Source organism: Ostrea edulis, chromosome 4 (genome assembly GCF_947568905.1).
Source record: "Ostrea edulis chromosome 4, xbOstEdul1.1, whole genome shotgun sequence".
NCBI lineage: Eukaryota > Metazoa > Mollusca > Bivalvia > Ostreida > Ostreidae > Ostrea > Ostrea edulis.
The window spans coordinates 49,360,733-49,375,962 of NC_079167.1; positions in this window are offsets into that span (position 1 = coordinate 49,360,733).

Here is a 15,230-nt window from a genome sequence, read left to right on the forward strand (position 1 = left end):
ACAATAAAGATAGACTAAGGAAGGTTAGAATAGAGATAGACTAGCGAAGGCTACAATAGAGGTAGACTAAGGAAGGTTAGAATAGAGATAGACTAGGACAGGCTACCATAGAGATAGACTAAGGAAGGTTAAAATAGAGATAGACTAGGACAGGCTACCATAGAGATAACCAGGACAGGCTACAACAGAGATAGACTTGGGCAGGCTACCATAGAGATAGACTAGGGAATGTTAAAATAGAGATAGGCTAGGGGAGGATACAATAAAGATAGACTAAGGAAGGTTAGAATAGAGATAGACTAGCGAAGGCTACAATAGAGGTAGACTAAGGAAGGTTAGAATAGAGATAGACTAGGACAGGCTACCATAGAGATAGACTAAGGAAGGTTAAAATAGAGATAGACTAGGACAGGCTACCATAGAGATAACCAGGACAGGCTACAACAGAGATAGACTTGGGCAGGCTACCATAGAGATAGACTAGGGAAGGTTAAAATAGAGATAGACTAGGACAGGCTACCATAGAGATATACTAGAGATAGATTAGAAAAGGTTACAATAGAGATAGACTAGGGAAGATTACAATAGAAATAGACTAGGGAAGGTTACAATAGAGATAGACAAGGGAAGGCTACAATAGAGATATACTAGCGAAGGCTACAATAGAGATAATCTAGGGAAAGCTACCATAGAGAAAGACGAGAGAAAGCTACAATAGACATAGACTAGAAAAGGCTACAATAGAGGTATACTCTGGAAGGCTACAATAGAGGTAGACTAGAGAAGGCTACAAATAGAGATAGACTAGAGAAGGCTACAATAGAGGTAGACTAGAGAAAGCTACAATAGAGGTATACCTGGGCAGGCTACAATAGAGGTAGACTAGGGAAGGCTACAATAGAGATAGACTAGAGAAAGCTACAATAGAGGTAGACTACAGAAAGTTACAATAGAGGTATACTAGGGAAGGCTACAATAGAGGTAGGCTTGAGAAGGCTACAATAGAGATAGACTAGATAAGGCTACAGTCGAGGTATACTAGGGAAGGCTACAATAGAGATAGACTAGAGAAAGCTACAATAGAGATAGACTAGAGAAGCCTACAATAGAGATAGACTAGAGAAGGCTACAATAGAGGTAGACTAGAGAAGGCTACAATAGAGGTAGACTAGAGAAGGCTACAATAGAGCTATACTACGGAAGGCTACAATAGAGATAGAGTAGGGAAGGCTACAATAGAGGTAGACTAGGGACGGCTACAATAGAGATAGACTAGATAAGGCTACAATAGAGGTATACTAGGGAAGGCTACAATGCACTATAGAGGTAGACAAGGAAAGGTTACAATAGAGATAGACTAGGGAAGGTTACAATAGAGTTCAGCCAGGAAAGGTACAATAAAGATACCTCGGGTCAGATCAATAGATATAGCTCAAGACTGGCTACATTGGAGGTAAACCGGAGCAGATTATAATAGAGATAGGTCTGGTTACAGTAGAAATAAGTCAAGACAAGCTACTAACAATAAAGCCAGAAAAGATACAATAGAAGTAATCCAAAGCAAACATGCATTAGAGGTAGGACCGGTTACTGTAGAGGTAATCCAAGGCAGGCGACAATATTGGTAGATTAGGACAAGCTACAATATAGATAGACAGGTTACGATAGGGATAAAGTGAAGACCGGTTACAATATAGAGAGAAGAGGTTACAATAGAGGTAGACAGGGCAGACTACAATAGAGGTAGACGAGGGTAGGCTACAATATAGACCTGGGCAGGCTAAAATAGAGGTAGACCTGGGCAGGCTACAATAGAGGTAGACCTGGGCAGGCTACAATAGAGGTAGACGAGGGTAGGCTACAAGAGAGATAAACGAGGGAAGGCTACAATAGAGGCTAGAGAAGGTTACAATAGAGGTATACTAGGGAAGGCTACAATAGAGATAGACTAGGGAAGGCTACAATATAGACCTGGCAGGCTACAATAGAGGTAGAGCTGGGCAGGCTACAATAGAGGTAGAGCTGGGCAGGCTACAATAGAGGTAGACGAGAGCAGACTACAATAGAGGTAGACCAGGGCAACCTACAAAAGAGGTAGACCTGGGTTGGCTACAATAGAGATATACCTGGGCAGGCTACAATAGAGGTAGACCTGGGCAGGCTACAATAGAGATAGACCTGGGAAGGCTACAATAGCGGTATACTAGGGAAGGCTACAATAGAGGTATACTAGGGCAAACTACAATAGAGGTAGAGGAGGGCAGACTACAATAGAGATAGACTAGGGCAAACTACAATAGAGGTAAACTAAGGTAGGCTACAATAGAGATAGACTAGGGAAGGCTACAATAGAGATAGACTAGAGAAGGCTACAATAGAGGTATACTAGAGAAGGCTACAATAGAGATAGACTAGAGAAGGCTACAATAGCGGTAGACATGGGTAGGATACAATAGAGGTAGGCTAGGGAAGGCTACAATAGAGCTATACTACGGAAGGCTACAATAGAGGTAGCTTAGAGAAGGCTACAATAGAGGTAGACTAGAGACGGCTACAATAGAGATAGACTAGATAAGGCTACAATAGAGGTATACTAGGGAAGGCTACAATGCACTATAGAGGTAGACAAGGAAAGGTTACAATAGAGATAGACTAGGGAAGGTTACAATAGAGTTCAGCCAGGAAAGGTACAATAAAGATACCTCGGGTCAGATCAATAGATATAGCTCAAGACTGGCTACATTGGAGGTAAACCGGAGCAGATTATAATAGAGATAGGTCTGGTTACAGTAGAAATAAGTCAAGACAAGCTACTAACAATAAAGCCAGAAAAGATACAATAGAAGTAATCCAAAGCAAACATGCATTAGAGGTAGGACCGGTTACTGTAGAGGTAATCCAAGGCAGGCGACAATATTGGTAGATTAGGACAAGCTACAATATAGATAGACAGGTTACGATAGGGATAAAGTGAAGACCGGTTACAATATAGAGAGAAGAGGTTACAATAGAGGTAGACAGGGCAGACTACAATAGAGGTAGACCAGGGTAGGCTACAATAGAGATAGACCTGGGCAGGCTACAATAGAGATAGACTAGGGCAAACTACAATAGAGGTAGACTAGGGTAGGCTACAATAGAGGTAGACTAGGGTAGGCTACAATAGAGGTAGACTAGGGTAGTCTACAATAGAGATAGACGAGGGTAGGCTACAATAGAGGTATACCTGGGTAGGCTACAATAGAGGTAGAGCTGGGTAGGCTACAATAGAGATAGACGAGGGTAGGCTACAATAGAGGTAGACCTGGGTAGGCTACAATAGAGGTATAATAGGGAATGCTACAATAGATATATACTAGAGAAGGCTACAATAGAGGTAGACTAGAGAAAGCTACAATAGAGATAGGCTAGGGAAGGCTACAATAGAGATAGACTAGAGAAAGCTACAATAGAGATAGACTAGAGAAGCCTACAATAGAGATAGACTAGAGAAGGCTACAATAGAGGTAGACTAGAGAAGGCTACAATAGAGGTAGACTAGAGAAGGCTACAATAGAGACAGACTAGGGTAGGCTACAATAGAGATAGACTAGGGAAGGCTACAATAGCGGTAGACTAGAGAAAGCTACAATAGAGATAGACTTGAGAAAGCTACAATAAAGATAGACCTGGGGAGACTACAATAGAGGTAGACCTGGGCAGGCTACAATAGAGGTCGACCAGGACAGGTTGCATTCGAGAAGAGCTTGTTATAATAGAGGTAAGGGAGGTCAGAATGGCTACAATAGAGATAGCGTGCGTTACATTAGAGGCAAGCCAAGGCAGAATGCTGTAATACACCTGCATGAAAGGTGAAGATAACGAACAGTGATCAATCTCATAACTCCTATAAGCAATACAAAATAGAGAGTTGGGCAAACACGGATCCCTGGATATACCAGTGGTGGGATCAGGTGCCTAGGAGGAGGAAACATCCCCTGTCGACCAGTCACACACTCCGTGGGCCCTATATCTTGATCAGGTAAACGGAATTATCCGTAGTCAAAATCAGTGTGCCAAGAACGGCCTAACAATCCGTATGAAACACGTCAGACAATATTTGACCCAATGATAGGTTGTATTGGCAAACTAGATCGAATAACTCCGTTTACCTGATCAAGATACAGGGCTCACGGTGGATGTGACCGGTCAACAGGGGATGCTTACTCCTCCTATGCACTTGATCCCACCTCTGGTGTGTCCAGGGATCCGTGTTTGCCGAACTCTCTGTTTTGTATTGCTTATAGGAGTTATGAGATTGATCACTGTTCGTTATCTTCACCTTTCATAGAGCAGGCTACACTAGAGATATGTCAGGACAGTCTCCAATAGAGGTAGGTCAGAGCATCCTACAATAGAAGTGGGATATGTTACAAAAGTGGTAAACCATGCAAAGCAACAAAAGAGATACACCAGGTCAGTAAAGATAGGACGAGGGGGCATGTTACAATAGAGGTAAACCAGGGCAGCCTACAATAGAGGTAAACCAGGGCAGCGTACAATAGAGGTAAACCAGGACAGCCTACAATAGAGGTAAACCAGGGCAACCTACAATAGAGGTAAACCAGGGCAGCCTACAATAGGGATAGACAACGTCACCACAAAACTCAAACCTAAAGGTAAACCAGGGTAGCCTACAATAGAGGTAAACCAGGGCAGCCTACAATAGAGATACACCAGGTCAGTAGAGATAGGACGAGGGGGTATGTTACAATAGAGGTAGACAGCGTCATCACAAAACTCAAACCTAGAGGTAAACCAGGGCAGCCTACAATAAAGATAGACAACGTCACCACAAAACTCAAACCTTCTCAACATAGTCCCCCACCTATTATCATACATTTTTAGGGCGCTTCAATCCCATGTCACATGAGAATCAAACGCCGAAACAATTTTCTGTGTTGTCGTTCTAAGAGCCTTGATAGTTTCAAACCGTAAAAACTCCCATTCAACTCATTGTCAACTCGACATTTAGATATATCGACGAAGTTTTATCTATTACCCATTTTTATTCATATATCGATTCGATATATCCGAGTTAGCTCGAAATAAAATAATCCCGTGGGAATCCGGGTTAGAATAGGTCCTCCGTACCCCTTGCTTGTCATAAGAGGCGACTAAATGGGACGGTCCTTCGGATGAGACCGCGAAAACCGAGGCCCCATGTCACAGCAGGTGTGGCACGATAAAGATCCCTTCCTGCTCAAAGGTTGTAAGCGCCGATTGATTGATTGATTGTATCTTGCTTAACGTCTCACTCGAGAATTTTTCACTCATATGGAGACGTCACCAAGACCGGTGAAAGGCTTCAAATTTAGGCCTATGCTCGGCGCTTACGGCCATTGAGCAGTGAGGGTTCTTTAGCGTGCCACACCTACTGTGACACGGGTCATCCGTTTTTAAGGTCATCTCCGAGGACCCGTGACATTCACACCTGATGCCGAGCGTTTGGCGATGGAACTGTCACTCCCTGGTTTAACGACTTAGGTGTGTCGCGGCCGGGATTCGAACCCCGGGCCTTCCGCATGCGGGCCGAACGCTCTAACCTCGCGGCTGTAAGCGCCGAACATAGACCTAAATGTTGCAGCCCTTCACCGGCAATGGTGACGTCTCCATATGAGTGAAAAATTCTTGGGAGGGACGTTAAACAATATAAAATCAATCAATCGAAATAAAATACACCACATAGTCTTCCATATCTGATATATATATTTATTGAACACAGATGTTAGCATTTAACTAACAACTCAACTTTATGAAAACTTCAGGTTCTCCATTGTCAACTTCCCATATTTATGTAGCAATATTCCATTATCACCTCCATTTGGTGTTTAATGTCCCTCAACTGATTCCATACTCAAGAACATGTCCTGCGTATGATTAGTTTTTCGATTGAGGTAGGGTACTGACAAATAAGCTGATGTTATAGAGGTTTCATTAATCTCATTTAAAGTCAGCATTTCGCAAATTATATGATGGCTATAACGATCTAAATTACAAATACAACCTGTCATTAGCTCGAATGATATCTGATGTGTTTCCTATCAATTGTTAGGCGTCCGGTAGGGATCCATGTTAGAAGAGGCTCTCGGTGCACTTTGCTTGTCGTAAAAGGCGATTAATTGGGAAGGTCCATCAGATTAAACCGCAAAAACCGAGACCCCGGGTCACAGCAGGTGTGGCACGAAAAAGATTCTCCTACTCAAAAGCCGTACGCGCTGAGCATAGGCCTATAATTTACAGCCCTTTACTGGCAATGATGACATCTCCATATGAGTGAAAAATTCTCGAGCAAGACGTTAAACAATATACAAGCAACCAATTGTTAGACCATTCTTTACACATTGATCTTGACTAAGGATTACTCCGTTTACCTGATCAAGATATAGGGCTCACGGTGGGTGTGACCGCTCAAACGGGAATTGAAGACTGTAAACAAGCATTGGATAACAAGAGACCCATGGGCTTCATCGCTCACCTAGGCCCTGCTGTTGTGATCTTCAATTTTTGTTCTCACGAAAAATGTCAAATGGTTCCAACATGAATTCACACAACAAGGGGGGTGCCTCAATACTAACATGATCTTGCTGTTTTGGGAGAAAGTCAAGGTCACATATATTATAGGATGAAATGAAAGGTCTTGCCATAAAATATGTATGCATCAAAGGCCTGAGGGGCTTGAGAGTCAACTCGCACTTCATTGTCAAAAATGGAATAGGTAATCTTCAAGGAGGAAGATAGAATCAAGGATGAAGAATATTACGTAAGTAAGATTGATGGATATTTTTACGTCCCGTCGAGAACTTTTTAATCATATTGAGACATCACCAGCTGCAGGTGAAGTAGCATAAATCTAGACCTATGCTTAGCGCTCAGGGCCGTAGCAATGACGGTTCTTTGTCATGCCAACGCCTTCCGCGACACGGGACCTCTGTTTTAAGGTAATATCCGAAAGACCCGTGATTCTCACTTCCAAATGCCGAGCGTGTGGTGGGGGAGCAATCACTTCCTATTTTACCGTCTAAGGTTTAACGTGGCCATGACACGAGCGGGGCTCGAACTCAAGACGCCCGTAAAGATCCGAGTTAGAATAGGTCCTCAGTACCCCTTGCTTGTCGTAAGAGGTGACTAAATGGGGCGGTCCTTCGGTTGAGACCGCAAAATGTCCCGTGTCACAGCAGGTGTGGCACCCCTGCTTAAAGGCCGTAAACGCCAAGTATAGGCCTAAATTTTGCAGCCTGGCAATGATGACTTCTCCATATGAGCGAAATATTCTAGAGCGGGACGTTAGACAATATACAATCAAATCAGTCAATCGAACTCATGACCTCCCGATTACGAAGCGAACGCTCTAACAATCAGATACAGCGACCGGTATATGTATGTAAGGCCAAAAAAAAAAAAATATGTGTGTTTCCGGTTTCCCGACCGACCCTATTTTTTTAAAGCTGATTTGCTGACCCTATCATTTTTTTTCGGCAAAAATCGGAAATTCCGGAATAAAAACTCGGATCTCATTCCGGAAACCGTTCCTCATTTAATATATCGCCAAACATGGCGGCGCACTTACTTGCCGCATCTGCATCCAATCTTCAAGTTACTAGTCTGTTAGCTTTAAGATTCTTAAAATGTGACCACATGGATAAGAGAAACGAAATAATGGTTGTTGAAAATCGCAGAACATTGCTAGATGTTTTCGAGGATAAACACGGTGAAATGACAAAAAATTCCGAACTGAAAATTACTTGTAACACATCGATGGACAACGCTGGAACATCTTTTGAAGTGCAACCAAATATGATTATTGGTGATCTCATTAGTACCTTCAATATGAAACACTTAGAGTTCAAATGTGTAACTACAACACCGACTTTAGATGAAATGGTTATTGCAGCAGGGCAGGCAGCAACAAAGACCGCCATGGATGCATTTCAACTCATGATGGCAGGGGGGAGAAAAGATGTTCCCCTTAAAACTTCAAGGTTAGTATTAAAAGAGTGGTGTATGATTCATGGCATGTATAAATGAATCTGGCCAGTACCTCTCTCCCAAAATAGTGTATGCTTTGTTTATGAAATATCGATGAATCAGTTCAAACACATAAAAGGGATTTATAATTTTTTTTATTTAGGTTTAGTCTCGCTATTGCTAGTGACAAGTAGCTCCAAGTTTGACATATCCAAATGAGAAGTCAATTTTATTTATGTTCATTTTACATGTACAGTGTGAATGATTTATCATCTTGAAATTTATTTCACACTGACGAGAAAAACTATAAGTCCGGCCACACCAAATTGATTTGTAGTACTTTGGATATTCCTGCACCTATTTTCAAGAAGTTAACTTTTTAATTGAAAATTATTTTTCGCCGCTCTCTCCGCTCATTTTGTTGTCAAATATAACTTTAAAATAAAAAATATTCGCCGCCCCTGTAAAAATGCCCCGTACCAAGCATACATGTAACCCAAGATATAGCCTGAAATGACAGCTAGTAAAATTACTAATCTTAAGTTGTCTCTGACATTTAAGAACTCATTCATGCACTGGACTTGGAAAGGATTATTTGTTTCTTAAATGGAAAAAAATATCTCTGCTCGCTTCAATTTTATAAATCTTCATTGATATAAAATTGAAATAAATTTGACCGCTCCATTTTTTATCTTGTGCTTCAAATCTGGCATGTCTTAGTAAAACATTCCGCTCACTCACTCCTTATTTTTGGTCCCTAAAATCCAAAGAACTACTAATCAAATTGTTGTGGCATCAATTATAAACCCATTTGCGTACTTGATCATATCTTGTATGTCATGTTGAATATGACATGAAATTTATACCTTAAATTTTACAATTGCTGATTTTTTTTCAGTGCTGGAATTAAAGGGGCTCTTTCAAGAAAAGATGAATTATTCAACCTACTTGCAAAAGATTTCTTTGCAGCCAAAAAACGAGAAGGCTCCTATATTGTGCAGGTACTGATAAAATTAATGGAATACCATAACATTTATTTATATTAAATCAGTCAAAACTTGAAGTGAACCCCTTTGTCAAGAGTACAAAATATAAACATTTTATACTGCAAGGCTAGGACATTGTTCTTTATTAAACATAATATATAAAGATTTGGACAATATGATTCTTTTAGTAAAACTATATTCTCTCTGTATCAGCATCAAGAAAACAGGAACACCTGTTCACAGCTTTTTTATAAAGACTGCAACTTCACAATATGTAAAGATAGCGACTCAACTTTTTAAGAAAACATATTTACCAAATTTACTTTTCCATTATAATAATTTATTCCTCACCATATTGAAACATTGTTTTTTTTATTTTTTAAACAGAGGGTATGTATAAATTTTAATATATAATGTAATATTTGGTGTTGGCTATTAGGTATGTATAATTCACTTTCTGGCTTTACTCTTTTCACTTTAATAAGAAGCTAATCCATTTATAATCTTTCTGCATACATATTTCCTGTCTGATTATGTACACATTTTTGTATGTCCAGCTGCTTTACTGTTATGCCATACTGAGGTAACCGTTTCATCAATGTCTAACTGTTACTTTATTTAATATGCTCAATGGTTTGGTGTTGGCATTCCAGCTTTCTTCGCTAGTCTAACGTCGTCAAAAAAGTACATTGTTTTTATTGTTTATACTATGGTGTATGATCAGTGTCATCATATTTATTCGATGATACTAACTATATGATAATTTGTTGTTTTTCTTTATAGATGTATAAACTTACCTGAGTTAAAGAACAAATTTTATCACAAATCAGAAAAGTCAACCAGTTAAAATGTTTTTTTTTTTTTAAATAATTGATTTTTAAATCATTGATACATATATCATATACAATGTGTCGACCTGATTATGCATAATATTTGTCATGTGATATTCAGCAACCATCCTCTTTCACTCTTTGAGAAAGTGTCATCAGAGTTCATTTTAAAGCGAACTTTTATCTTGTTTTACAGATATTATGCAATGCCTTGTGGTACATTACTAACCAACATCAAACCATAAATGATGCAGCAAAACATAAGAAAGATGTTCATCCAATCCCATCCGACTTTGACGATTATCAAGGGTTTAATGAGGTGAAAAGGAAGAAAATGAAGTCTCTACCCCTAGACTCACAACTATTGAACAGCCATGTACAAGCATTATACAGGTATATATCCAAAATTTATTAAGGTATGTGTAAGAACACGTCAGTAAGTCATACAAATAAGAATATGAAAAGACAGAATATGAAAAAAGATATGAGTTAAGTGTCAGAAAGATGTTACTCCATCCACGAGAAAAAACCCCAGTTTATTTACAAATCTAGAGTCTCCACAAGGCCTTCAACAAGGGTGGAATTCCAACCCTCCTATATCGCTCTAAATAAATATAACATGTTTCTGAAAATTTTACTCTTTTACCTAATATTATTAAAATATACATGCAAGCCCAAACAAAGAAATATTCTTCTTGATACAATATTTATACCAATATTCATATGTAAATAGTCCTATTTATCATATGTTTAGAGTAAAATACGGATGTTTTGTATATGTGTTATTGATCAATTCTTACACCTGTATCATAACCCTTTATCGCGTACCCTTTATCGCATGCCTGACGTCAAAAAAAGTGTTCATGAATATGATAAACACAATAAAACATGGTTGAATTCGTATCAAATGCTGTATAATCCCTCGACCAATATCAGCCCTCGGGCCAAAGGCCCTCTGGCTGATATTGGTGCCTCGGGATTATACAGCATATGATACGAATTCAGCCATGTGTTATTCTCTATATATTAAATCATAGTTAGAGGTTTTTTTAAGAAATAATTTTTCAATACAGTGTCCATTTAATCTATTTTCAGCATTTTTCAGAAGCCAGTGATGAATAGTAGTCCAGCATGGAAGACCGGATCACAAGCCATAAGAAACCTAGCAGATTGTCTTGAGGCATATAGAAAGCATTTAGTTCTCCAGAACGAAACTACACAGCATAATCAAAGTTTACTTCACCCAGCGAGGACCATTGCAAAAGATGCAACTATTGAACATAGGAAAGCCACACCTTGGGCAGTAAATCAGAAGTATTTGTTACTGGACAATGCTGTAAAGTCTGCTGGAAATCTTAACCCCGTTATATTTGATGAATCAGTGCACAAAGAAGAACAACTTAAGACAAACTTAAAACGATTTCGTTTCATTGAAGATCTACAGATTTCTGTTCCGATAGATATAATAAGATTTAGTCCTGGAGGTTCAGTTGTATCAATTTTGTGTATCACTCAGGTATCAGAGAATCGTTCACAGCCTGCTATACTAATAGATGGGGCAAGACTGTTGCAGCAAGTAAGACCACAGTTACAGGAATTCCACACTAGAGCTCAGAAGAAACAATTTAAAAATAAAATTAAAAACATTGCCAAATTGACAGGGTCAGTAGCAGATTTCATATACAAAGAACTTGCTTTAGATGCCAGTACAGCTGCACACCCTATAACACAGGAAAGACTACGGGTAATATCTCTTGGACATCCTGGTTTATTTGGTGACTTGAGACATCTTAATCCTGGAAGGCCTAATGACAGATACAATGTGTTTTTTGACAATTTATCAAACATCGTAGAGCAAAATACTGCTGCTGACGATAGAAGGCATGGTAATGCACACCTGTCAGAATATATATCTTTGGGTGATATGATTTCAAAAGCAGAAGAAACATGTCCAGTTGGAACTCCAATTCCATCTAAAAGTTTAGCAAGGTTGCAGTTCACACCAAGAAATCCATTCAGTCATGCAACACTAAACTTTACCTCCAGAATAAAAATACAATACAAAATACAGAGGCGACAACTTAGAGCTAATCATGAAGATATCCATTATTGTAATGCTCAATTTAAATACCTCAAAGAAAAAGCAGTTGAACTGAAGAACAAATGCTATCTGCGTTGCACAGATGATAAGGCCAAGGTTTCGTTTGGTGAACCGGGGTGTGCTGTGTCAACTGGCGTGAGAGGGGAAAAGTCGTTAGTCCCAGTAAATACAACACTTGTTGCAATGGATCATGATATGAATAAAGGTTCATTAACAACTTCAGTTATTCTTAACTGCCAAATTCCAGAAAAAGTTGACAAATCATTTGTAAGAGGCAAAGTTTACACATGTATCAATGATGCAGTTTTCCAGAGTGTTTCACCTTTCAGACATGCTGCTTTTATGGCTAAAGTTTTGGGAAATGGAAGAACGTAGGCCTATCTTACTGAAAATGACAGATGGTGGGACTGACCAACGCAATACGCTTGAAAAAGTAAGATGTTCGAACATAGCTTTTTTTCGTGAATTTGACGTTGATATGTTGATTCATGTGAGATGTGCTCCCGGGCAGAGCTGGATAAATCCAGCCGAGAGAGTGATGAGTGTACTCAATTTAGGACTACAGAATGTCTCGCTTGAGCGGAAGGAAGTAGGAAAGAATATAGAATCTGCATTGAAAAGCTGTAATTCTATGGCAGACATTAGAGACAAGGGTAATGCAAAACCAGAGGTAAAAGAAGGATGAACTGAGTCAATAGAACCACTGCAGAGTACGATCAGAAACCGCTTCAGTCGTCTTAAACTGAAAGATGAACCTGTGCAAGCAGTTGATCCACTTTCAGACCAAGAGGTGGACATAATGAAAAGACATCTCAGGGAGCTCTTTCCGGACTTGGATTTGTCAAACTACAGAAGATGCACACAAAGAAAGTAGAATCATACAACAGATGGATTGAAAAACATTGCAAGATTAGCCAGTATGTATTTTCGATAAAAAAAAGTGTTCTGATGAGCAGTGTTGTTCAGGTTCTGTTCTGCCTCGTGAGGAGTTAACTTGGCTCCCAGACCCAATTATAGAAGAGAATGGGGAACATTACAAACCTTACTCTGAGGTAAATGGTCAAGATACAACAGAAGCTGACCGACCTTCTTTGAAGGAAAGGAAAGTGACTAAGAAAGCTACAAAAAATCAAGGATTACCAAATGTGAAGCAGACATTGGAGAACAAAGATGACATGGCATTACCTGTTAATCAAGAGGATGAAGATACAAGTACAGAATTGCTTGAGGTTCCAGTGGCAGATGCATACTTGTGTACGACACAGAACAGTCGATTTATTTGCATCTGCAGTGAATGCAGAAAACCTCGTGTCATATACAGCAGACACAAATTAACTGACAGGCAAAAACTGACACTTGCTATAAGCATAAGCGAACATGAATACACTTGTGGATAAGTCATTCTGCCGCCAACTGCATCCATGTTTAAAGATGTCATGTGCAGAAATGATTTATCATGTCAAACACCTATTGAATTACAATACTATTCAAGTGGATTAGGGGTTTTAGATTTATGTGCATACTTTAGCGAAGAAAATGCTGAGGTTGATCCAGAACTGAAAAAAACAATATAAAACTGTTCTCCCAATATGTGGGGAATGCTGTCTCAGTGGGAAATATCCAATTGTACAAAGACCCTATGGCAAAAAGCGCTAAGATCTTGCAAACTAAATTGAATTGGTCTGTTTGAATGTGTGATTTGTTCAATAATAAGGTGTTGATAGTTATGAACAATGCGTTTTGAAATTATATTTGCCCAACAACTTGTCAGAAGTGCAAATTGTATTTTTGCCATCACTTGGCATCTGTCTTCATGCACCAATTTAATATTGCAATTCTAGAAAAGCAGAGGACATAAACCCTACCGGTGCACCTAGTCAATGCTCTATTTTGTTGGTTAAGTCCCTGGATGTAGTCTTTGTGCCCTGATATTTGAGAATTGTTTGATGTTCTATTCATAATTTGCCTTTATTTCACTTTAACCACTTGGCAGATGCAACATAGGCACACATACAAACGTACATTGGTCGTTCTTTTCTACTCACACTTTAACCCCCCCCCCCCCAAAAAAAGTAAAAAAAAAAAACCTACCTACCTACCTTATTTTTTTTAGGCATGAAACAGGAAACACACATATTTTTTTTTGGCCTAAGATTGATTGATTGTATATTGTTTAACGTCCCTCTCGAGAAGTTTTTACTTGTATGGAGACGACACCAATACCGATGAAGGGCTTCAAATTTAGGCCTATGCTCAGCGTTTATGGTCACTGAGCATTGGGGGTTCTTTAGCGTGCCTCTACTACTGTGACACAGGAAATGCGATCAGTTTTAAGGTAATCTTCGAGGACCCGTGACATTCACACCTGATGCCAAGCGTTTGGCGATGGAACTGTCACCATCTGTTTTAACGACTTCGGTTTGTCGCGGCTGAGATTTGAATCCCGACCTTCCGCATGCGGGGCGAACGCTTTACCACCGCGGCGGTTTGTAAGTAAGAAGATAACAACAGAAAGTTTTCCAAATCATTAGCTTAAGCTAAATATTTAGCCAATGTTACAATGACAAATGCCGTTGACATCTGCAAGAAATAAAACTGAAGCCCACTGCATTGTGAATTCCTAGTCTTTTTACTGTACTGACTATCAGTGTCAATTTTTAAAATTTATTTAGCAACTACTTGTAAAAAGCTACAACAACAAAACAGAAACTTAATTGTTCACAAAATCAATAATGACTGGAAGTACTCCTGTTGAACATTTTGTGCAAATCACGTGACCGTCGTGACTAAATGCGTAAATTCTCGGGTGTTCCGGATGAACTCGGAACATGCCTATTCAGGGTGACAGTGCAATCGGAATTCTTCGAATGTCTCGTGCAAACGACATAAATCTCGGATGTAATTAGCCTCGGGTATTAGACTAGGGTGTAATACGATGACATACATCAGAAAATTTGATGCATTACGATCTATGACGTATTTAAGGTAGTGCAGTAGGCTCTGACGTCATAGTCAACAATGTATCAAATTCCCTCATGGATGCCATCCTATCAATCGGAACTCCTCGAATGTCTCGCCCAATCGACATAGATCTCGGATGTAATACGATGGCATCCTCGAGCGAATTTGATGCATTGTCAATTGTGACGTCACAGCAATGCATCAAATTCGCTCATGGATGCCATCGTAATATGTTGACGGTGCTACCGTTTGGGCGAGCGCAGCTTCATGTACATGTATGTACATATTTTGTAATGTTCATGCTTTGATCAGGTTCAATTTAAACAATATCTATTTGCCAAATAC